At 38.0% G+C, this 10,738-nt stretch overlaps 1 pseudogene; it reads left to right on the plus strand.

Annotated features, from left to right (window-relative positions):
- The first annotated feature begins 546 nt into the window (after nt 1–546).
- LOC147415671 (histone H2B 3-like) lies at nt 547–919 on the plus strand (annotated as a pseudogene).
- The last annotated feature ends 9,819 nt before the right edge of the window (nt 920–10,738 follow it).

A 10,738-nucleotide genomic window follows, 5' to 3' on the forward strand; every position in this document is an offset into this window, starting at 1 on the left:
GCGTAGAGGAACATCTTTTCTTAAATGTTACTTTAGCCAGTTTCTCCATTTTGCTACTACGATCCACTTAACTGAAAACACAACCTAAAAGACATAAGCAACTGTGGAAAGCTTTGAAGGCTTTCAGCTATGGGTAGATAACTTCAGCATTTTAGAATACAAGCTAATACTGGCAGAGTCAGGTATTTTTCCGATATCTTCCCCCCCCCAAGAAACTGATCTCAAAGGCAATATCTAGTTTTCAGCAAGACCCAACATTTGCATTTGGGTTTCCTACCTCTAATTGCAATATAGGATGTTAACATCATAAAACCAGCTGAAGTCAGCCGCCAAAGCTCATTGAGACACAATTGCTTCGGGAAACTCTTAGCTTGCTGCTCACAATTTCACATATTCATGAACGTTATCAGTCCTTCAAGTGCAAAGAAAGTAGTTATTTCAAGAACTCAGGTACAGGCCACCAGTGGACCCATGCCATTTGCAGCACACTGTCTCCACCTTTGCCCACCTTCACATTGCTTACTGGTGAGAAAAGGTGCTGACAAAATGCCTAAGCCTACCAGGCTAGCTCCTGCTGCCAACAAGAACTCAAAGAATGCTGTCATCAAAACCTAAGAAGGGCTACAAGCAACATAAGAATAGGAGAAAGGAGAATTACTGCATCCACCAGTAAAAGGTGCTGAAGCAGATCCATCCTGAAATCAGTATCCTAACCAAGGCCATGGGCATCATGAATCCCTTTGTCAATGAAATTACTGAATGTATCACTGGAAAAACATGTCACCTGGCACATCACAAGGAATGCTCAACCATCAGTTCCTGAGAGACAGAGTCTGCCATGCACTAGGAGCTGCCATGAGAGCTGGCCAAACATGCCATGCCTGAGTGCACCAAGGCTATTAAGCAAATACCAATCTAAAGTGTGTTTTTGCCCAAGGACTTGGAGATACTGGTGGATGAAAAACTGAACATGCACTCACAGCCCAGAAGTTCAACCATACCCTGGGCTGCGTCAAAAGAAGTGTGGCCAGCAGGTCAACGGAGGTGATTCTTCGCCTGTACTCCACCCTGGTGAGACCCCAACCTGGAGTACTGCGTCCAGGTCTGGAGTCCTCAGTATAGCAAACATATGGACTTCTTGGAGCAGGTGCAGCTGAGGGCCACAAAAATGATCAGAGGGATGGAATACCTCACCTATGAGGACAGACTGAGAGAGTTTAGGTTGTTCAGCCTGGAGAAAAGGAGGCTCCCGGGACACCTTATTAGGGCCTTTCAATACTTAAAGGGAGCCTATAAAAAAGATGGGGACAAACTTTTTAGCAGCGTCTGTTGAGACAGGACAAGGGGTAATGGTTTTAAACTGAAAGAGGGTAGATTCAGACTAGATATATGGAAGAAATTTTTTTTACGATGAGGGTGGTGAAACAAATAAGTTGCCCAAAGAGGTTTATAGATGTCCTATCCCTGGAAACATTCAAGGTCAGGTCGAATTGGGCTTTGAGCAACTTCACCTAGTTGGAGATTGCTGCAGGGGGGTTGGACTACATAATATTTAAAGATTCCTTCCAACTCAAACCATTCTATTATTCTGTGATTCTATCTGCACCACATTCTGGCAGAACTTGAAGTGAATTTGAACTATCCTTGCGACCACATGCTTTTACCTCAAATCACAGATTCTCATGCCTTCACACAAGTTGTTTCTATAGACTGATTCTGCAGGCATTTTTGATGGGATAGCAGTGACAGGCTGGTTATTCATGAAGGGTGTGAAAAGAGATCTGGCTACAAACCAAGACATGTGAGCTTGTAGAAAGTCACAAACCATTCTGACTTTAGGCAGTATCAGAAACAGCAGACAGAATTTGAGTCAGTTCTCCTACAATCCCTCATTTTACCAATGAGAAGGGATCTCCAGGTCATACTGTTCATCTGCTTCATAACAGCAAAATCAACAGTAAGTGTATCATTCCTGACAGACATTTGATCAGCCTGTTCCAGAAGGCATCCAGCAAGAAAGATATCCTAGCTTCTTTAGACTTAGTTACTTAGTTATCCTTAGCATTAATTTTTTTTTCTAGCTCTAACCAAAGTGTCCTTTCCTGTAATTTAAGCCTGAAATATGGCATTTCAGGTGATTTAGATACACAGAATCAAGCTCAAATTCCAAACATATGCAACAAGTCAAAGCAGGGCCAGAGCTGCCCAACTGCCAGCCTACACCTTCTTTATATTGCATTGCACACAGCACAGCACGTTTGAGGGCCTGCAGGGAGCCGTAGATATCAGCGAGGCTTAGCCAACAGATAACGCTGAAGGAAGTAATATGACTTAAAGAAAATACTATGTTAGATTTGGAATCAGCTCAAAATCTCTTCCAAATTTAGAAATCACCTTATTCAAGAGTAGAGCTGAATCACTGCTTGCTTTAAAGGTGCCATGGACCGCCCCCCCTCTGTAATCAGCTCAGTGGGCACAGTAAAGCTGTTTCTCACCCTTCCTCTTCTAATAAGCTGGAACTGGCCTGTCAAGCTTGTGGCTTCACGTTATTGGCCGGTACAGACTTAATTTATGAAGTTAGGCTTACACAATAAAGACAATAGATAAATTACATGCAGCAGAGAAGTTCAAAAGCTCTAGGGCTGCAAAAAATAGAATGGAAAACCCAGGGCATCAGAGTGTGATCAGTATCAATGTACATCTTAGCTAGAAACATGGAGGCTCTCAAGGCTTTATGAAATTGAGCATGACCCCAAAACCAGGCTTTTAACATGTACCAAATAGTTGGTGATTCCCAGAGCGATGCAGACAGTAGCTGCCTCATGCTTTCTTTCCCACTCACACATCAGTAGGTAAATGTAAGGACTCAACAGGTAAGTTCACTTGCAGTTGGTTAGAGCAATGTCATCAGTGGATATTACTACATAGCAGCATGCTCATACTGTCTTGAAAGGCCAAAGCTACAGTATCTTGTTAACTGCACACATTTGGCTCAGAATTTTACAAGAAAGTTTCATGCCCTGAAGAACTTGCAACTGATTTTTTTATATTTGAAAATCCTGACACCCCAATTAAAACTGATGCTTTCCAGACAATATGAATACAGACTGTTGTAACTTTGAGGACAGATAAGTTACAGAAGTATGTTAAAGAAATGTTATAGCAGCAGGAAGTTGCTAAATTATGTTTCTTTTTTTGGTGATGGCAAATCACCTGGGCAATCTCCTCTTCTGCAGTATGATGTATCATGATTAACAGGAAGTCCCTAAAGCAGAAAACTGATCCCTTCCTGTTCAGATCTCTTTATTCCTGAAGATCACCACTTCCCCAGAGGTTTGACAGTTCCTCACACTAGAGCTCGAGGGGAAGGAGGACTTGGCTTCTAGAAGGTTCTTCAGCTTACAGAGGTGTAATTATAGCACAATGCCAACATCTCCCAACAGATACTCTATATCCAAATTAGCCCTAGCCCACTAGGAGAATGGCTCAGGAAAACAGTCCTGAACTTTCGTTTGTTTGCCTTCTTGTTAGCAGAAGCACATTTGTATGTAGTCATTTATCATGTATTGCTTCAGCTAAGTGAAAATGAAAGCTCTTTTACTATATTTGTTTGCCATTTTTGTTCTCTATAGTACTATTGATTGCAGAACAGGCTTGCTTGAGATATATTCATGCTTTTCCTAGACGAGGAAAGAAAGTTGATGTTCGCTGTGTTTAAGGCAACGTAGGATGTTACAGCTGTACTGCCAGTTAATTGCTCTATGTTGACTTTGCAGGCCAGAACTAATTTTTGAGCTAACAGAACTAGACCCTTGTTTAAGTAGCAAGTACAGTGACAAGATGACAGAAATCATCATGAATGGTGTTTCTTAAAGGATTTTTGGCAACCTCCTACTTCTCCCTCACAAGTACACTTTTACTGCTCATCAGTGAACATCACTAATTAACAAAGAATCCAAAACTGCAGCCATGTTTTCCACCAAAGGTTTTCTCTTTGCCTAGAAAAATTCTTCCACAAGTAAGACAATCTACAGACACAATTCCAAAGTAACACTTCCTTGCTATCTCTATTTTTGGCAGCCAGCATGACACACAATGAAAGGCTACACACACTTTTCAAGAAAATTAGTGTATATTTCTTATGAAAATCAGGACTTTTAAGAGATCCCAATTCATACAACAAAGGCCAGTAGCAACTACGAAGGCGAAGGGAAAAGCCTTCAGAAATATTCTCAAATAGCAACAAACCGACAGTTGGAACAGTACGACTGCATGCATTTTGCAAATTAGGTAAAGAGAGCAGCACCTGTGTCCGTACCATAAACCTAAATCCACGGCAGTTGAAGTTATACAGAAGAAGGCTTGAAGAACGGAAATGAAAACATAGAATCATACAATTGTTTGGGTTGGAAGATCATCTGTTTCCAGCCCTCCTGCCATGGGCAGGGACACCTTCCACTAGATTAGGTTGGACGGACCTTTGAGCAACTTGGTCTTGAACATTGTCAGCGAGGGGACATGCACAACTTCTCTGGGCAACCTATTGCAGTGTTTCACCACTCTCGCAGTAAAGAATTTCTTCCTAATATCTACTCTAAGTCTACCCTCTTTCAGTTCAAAACTGTTCATACATCAAACACATCACATTAAAACATCACAATTTCTTCAGGCAGATCTTAAGATGTGAGAACTGGAAGTCAAAGGTAATATAATTTGGAATAGATATTCTATTTTGTAACCCTGAAGTTTTACACTTATTAGGTAATTTCTTTTCTTTGAAAAATAAACATATTGAAAGGCAGATTTCCCTTCCTAGAAATTGTTTACTTCCTTAGAACTTTAACATCCTCTGTTTTTTCAAAGTCATCCACCTATTAATAATAAAAGCTCAAAAGACACTTTTTTTTTTGCCTGAAGGCTTTTTAATTTTCATCAGCTTGGTCCTGTTCAAAACAGAAATTCTCAATTCTGACCCTTAGACAAGCAACAATGGACTAATGAACGTTTGCACTTAAGAAAACTAAAGGATGAAGTCAGTGACTTCTGGCATCTGCTTCTAAAACGGCTTGAAAAGTTTACATATATGCAAAAACAAAATCGAGAAGTTGAAAGATAAATTTTCTCTCTTAAACTTATATAGGATAATTAGTCATTCCAGTTTTCTATCTTACCTCCTGGAAGAGAACGTAGGGATTAAGAAGTTATCAAATTAGTGTTGTGCATAAAAACATCAAAAGTAGACATAGTAGACGTATCTTAGCAGAATTTTAATTATTACAAATTTAGTGTGCAAAAACACGTTAAGCTCCTTGCATTGTCTTGCCTTCTGCTACAAACCCATCGTCTTGCAATTTAAGCTCACGCACATTTGATTCCTACAGCAATTAAACAAATTGCTCATAAGGAAAACATTAGAAAAGCATTTAATGTTATTTTTTTGGCCTTTGCACTCTGATCAGCAGGGTGAAAAGCAATGACATATGATCGACAGTTAACTAAAGACCAGAGTTTGAAGCCAAAGTACAACAATAGACTGGGGGAAATCACTAATAGTTTTACATAGTATCTGTACAGCTTTTGGTTATTTATAACAAAATCAGCTTACGATAAACTGGTGGCATGAACTAGAAATATGCGAGTCCAGATCAAAGTCTAAACTTCAAACCATTTTTATAGTACTTTAAAAAATACAAACAGCATTGAAATAGAAGCAAAAGTCTATGCTAACAACTTATGTGATCTATACCTAAAGACGGCATCTTTTTACGACACCGTACTAAAACATTGCTGCCTTTGTGACGACAACACGATCTCTCTATTTCCTGATTCATCCTCTTCATGAAACTAAGGCAACCCCTTACCTTGATTTAGGTGGTGACATTTCAAACTTTCAGGCGTGTCCCACACAGACAGCACAGACAGTTAAGCATGATAAAACACCAAACCATATTGACCTCAATTTTCAAGTCTTGTTGGCATTTGTAGGATCTCAGCTTGAAATGCACAGCATAATTTGAAAGTAAGTTCTGATGTTCAAGTTTTAGGAGGCAGAACTAATTATGTATCTACCAGGACATCCAAAAAATACGAAAAAAATGTGTGTATATACACATGTAAAAGCATTTCCAGTAATAAATATACTGTAAATAAGGATAGCAGATTCATTCAACCAACCTTTTCAGCACAGATCTTACTAATATGACTTAAAAGCCTATGTGAATGAAAAAAAAAAAAAAATCATTATTTCAAGTGACAGAAATAGACACAAGTACACCACTTTTTCTTCATCATTTATTTAAAGCTTTCCAGTAGTCAAAAGGCATTTATTAGGCATTTTGAGCTAAACCTAAAACCAGAATAGTAAAAAGCTGGATACTAAGATGTTTTCAGTAGCATTTTAAAAGCATGCAAATTTCCTGTAACTATTTTTAATGATTTCGGGGATGACTTCTATCATCACAGTCAAAGGGAGAATATAGACCAACAAGAGTTTCCAAAAATACCATAGTCTATAATAATTTCATTTGTAAGCTTCATTTTGCTAAACTTATCTCTGACCTATTCAAACAAACATTTAAATGAATTCTAAGTTCCTTGTTTAGAATATGTCTTTGGAAGGAATACTGTATACATCCAGGTTTGAGGTAAGTCACGGAAGAATTACCACCTCGAAGTCATGACCTTGCTTTTAAGAGTCTTATTCAGACTAGGTTTTTACAAGCCTAAACTTGAATCTTAATTTCAGTACTTGCAGCAGGAGATACTAATTTATGATGACAAGAAACAGGAAATTAGATTTCACAGTTTTGTAAATCTAAGGGTATAAATTTTACAATTGTACACTGTACCCACCAAAAGCGGGTAGAGGCCTCAGAGTATAGTTCCAAATTTATCCTTAAAAAAGTTTGTTAACAAAACTGTTTGCTTTTGGACACTGAGGAGTTAAAAATCCTTTTAGATCTTTAAAAAGGTCCTCAGTAAAATCTATCCACACGTAAACACTACAGAAAATAAACCTAATAAAAAAAAGGAGTGACTTCTTTTAAGAAGATTTAATTTATATATATGATTAGAATGTTTTTACAATTTCAGGTATTGAATGTAAAACTATCACAGCATTATCTGCTATTAGTTCAGAAAAACACATTTTTAATGAACATAAAAGGAAGCTGTTCCTAAACATACTGGAAGATAAAGTCCATAGAAGTCTAACCAAAACTTATACAATAATTAAGATGACAGTGCAGTTACATAGATTTCTGAGAGGACTATACACAAGAATGTAATTATTCTCTTAAGCCACATTTGAACTCAAGCTACCTTCAGACTTCCAGCTCAGCTGGTAATCTGAAAACCAAGTACATCCACTGAGAAACAGACATTCCATAAAGAACTTGCAGACCTGATACACAGGTTTTATATAAAGCAAAACGCACAAGATATCCCACTAACATTCCAACACCAGTTAAAATAATTTGGTAAAAAAAACAATGGACAGGAAATAGAATGGAAGATTGTCAGCAAATATACAGACATAGCAGAAGGAGCAGATAGCTCAGAGTGTAAACAGCTGTTTCACGCGATGGTTTGGGGTACTGACTTCAGAATCAGAGAATCAAATTCCCTTTCTTACAATGGCCAGCTAAACTGAGCACCACAGTAACTTCTTTTATGAATTGTTGCACTTGCCTCCAAACTACCTACTGTCTGACCCCTACCCTCAGAATCGCATTATTCCTTTGCTGGTGGAAGACAGTTAAAGAGAATCCCATTTCCATAATGGATATTCACATAACTATTTATTTGAAAGTAAGTTCTGATGTTCATCAAGGGCCAAACTTCTAATGCCTCATCTAAAGTGCTTATGAACAGCCAAGACTTGACCATTTGGGTCTCCCAAGAGTAAAATGCAACATAGAGAGTAAAATCACAGAAGGGTATCAATTTGTTCTCAAATCTGCAAATTGGGATTGGAATTCGTAAGTGTACATATAAAGGCTAAAAACCAATTTTTAAAAGTACCTGTGGGATGCCCTGGCACACTGTACATAGGTTAGAAATTTGACTAGCATGCAAATACGATGACTTTTTTTTTAAAAAAAAAAAAACACAACCAAAAACAAATGAACAAAAAAAAAAAAACAAAAACAAACACAAAAAACCCCACACAAAAGACCTTGGATACCCAGACATGTGAATTCCTAAAGGACTTGGCTCATTTTTCCTCACACCTGCTTCCTCCTTGCTCTCCTAAGCACTGTGTTGTAGCTTTTCTTGAGAGGACTGATTTTGCCACAGCACTTTTTTTTTTTGGAGTCTAATTTTTTATTTTTTCTTTGTCCCCCATCCAGAATCCTATCGTTTAGGCCTCTGTCATCATACAATTTAACTACAGTATCTGGGCCCACAGCTTTAGATAATGCTTTCTGATCTATGCAAAGTGCTCCCTGTAAGACCAGTCTAGTTTTTTGCTTTGAAGCCGTTGTACGTGTCCCTGCCCCAGAACAGTGGGCACATACAGCTGGCTCCTTGTCTTCTCACTACAGCGATTGTATCTTTCTCCTCTTTCCTTTTAAGCACTTTCATAATTCTCTTCCTGTCTCATCTTGCAACTCTCATAACTCTCATCGCAACTTTGGACAATATCTGCTCAGATTTTACCACATACGTTTCATCCATCAATAAGAAGCAGTAGCCTTTTATCATAAGGACACTTCCCAAGTACAAAGCTACTATTTGCTTGTTCCTTAAACTCCTTTTAAATTTTCATATGCGAAATCAGGAAACCACTGGTGTCATGGCCAAGCAGCGGTCAAAGCCACCGGTTAATAAACCTGCTCTTCAGTTTACCTTTGCAACTGTGTTCTATCTTTCATGTTCAGCACCTATTGCGAAGAGAACTTGACCCTAATACTTTCTTTGCATTATAATGATCTAATATTGATAGAAACAATTACTTAAACACGTTTCCTTTCAAGTAGCAATTCAGATGACAGTCTTTTTATCCATTCAGTAGAAAAATAACTCATTTGTCCTTTCTCTTCTGATGGCTAATGACAGAGTGAACGCCAGAACTAGAAGTGGAACACATCCACCTAGAAATAGCGTAACACCTATTTGCTGTCATACTTTTTGCAGCTCGCTCTTGGTCATACTGACACGTTTATTTTCATTTCTGGTTTTCAGCTAAGTAGTGACTGATTTTAAGGAATTATGTTTAAGATAATTACACCCCTAAATATCACAAAAAGTGAACAAATTCACACCTGGATTAATTTAGCATAACATCTCTGCAATTATTTTTGCCTTGGTCATAAGAAAACTATTGCATCAAGCTGGAAGGCATCCTCCTAATGCTTCGCTATAGTATGTGTTAACTTGATCAGGTGCAGACTTCCAGGCAAGTTTTGCAGAGTTTGCAGTCCTGCTGATAAAGTGTGTCCTGGATCTGGCCTTTGCTCAAGACCATAAATCAGTCATCTGTGAATCAAATGCCACTGGCAAAAGCATGTGAACGTGTAAATCTACAGCTATGCAAATAAGGAATTAAAAACCTCTCTCTTGTACTTGTTTAAAAGTAGAATGATAAGCTGCAAGGCTCAGATTACACGATCCGTATCTGTAGAGTGACCCTTATACAAGAGGTCTGTTAAAAGACTTGAATTTGCCTGATTATCTGCATGTATGTCAAAACAAAGTCTTTGGTTTGGTCTTTATTCTACTGTCAAACCTTTCAGTGTCTCACTTAGCTCTCATACAGTAGCACTTCATTTGACTAGCTTTGTTTATATTTTACTTATTCAAAGTAAATCATTTGAATGCATCAGTCAAACTGAAATTATTATTTCCTTGAGATTCCCAGCAAATACAGATTTTTCCAGAAGAAAAACAGTACAATTACCATGAATTTGATTATCTGGGAGAATGTCACTGCTTAGAGTTCCCTGTTCATTAGAAATTCACTAGAAATTAAATTAAATAAAAATTGTGCTGGCAGCTGCTGGCTTCTGTCAGAATTTGCTTATTAAAATGTGTAAAATATGTAACTGGCTAGAAGGAGCAGTGTGATGTACATGACCAACATATGACTTAAGTGATACATACTGAGTGTTTTCTACTGGTATCCCTTTGGGTTGCTACTGCTTGTTTGTCTCCAAAATCCTTACTATTACTAGGAAAAAAATACAGGTTATAAAGGTTTGATGCCTAAATCGGACAACAGCTGCTTAAGATTTTAAGAAGTGTAAAGCACAAAAGACACAGAAGTCGGCAGTGGGACCTCTACATTAAAAAGAGAGTTATTTATTATATACTTCATCTAGGCCAATCACCACAGCGTAGGATTGCCTCAAAGCTACAGTCTTTTTGAAATTCAAAACTTCCATAGATGTCTCACAACGTTTCAAAACAGCAGCTGAAATAGCAAGTCAAATCTGAGGCCATCTAATCCTTTAACCCACCCCTTATGATGGCCCATACTGGCTGCTTCATTAGAGAAAGCAAAACATTCTGTGCTAGAGATTTACTAAACCTTCCTAAAATACAATTCTTCGTAATTCTCACCAATCAATAATCACCTCATAAATTATTTATTTGTCCTTATTTATCATAGCTCAAGGAACTACAAAAGCTCTCATCTGTGTAACAGAATAGAGAATTTGAGGTTCTCGAATGTGAAATTCAGTGAGAAACAGGCATTTAGTACCTTACAAATGTCATTTTGCACCTGCTGGAAAGC

This window comes from Leptosomus discolor, chromosome 4, assembly GCF_034619465.1.
Source record: "Leptosomus discolor isolate bLepDis1 chromosome 4, bLepDis1.hap2, whole genome shotgun sequence".
Taxonomy (NCBI): domain Eukaryota; kingdom Metazoa; phylum Chordata; class Aves; order Leptosomiformes; family Leptosomidae; genus Leptosomus; species Leptosomus discolor.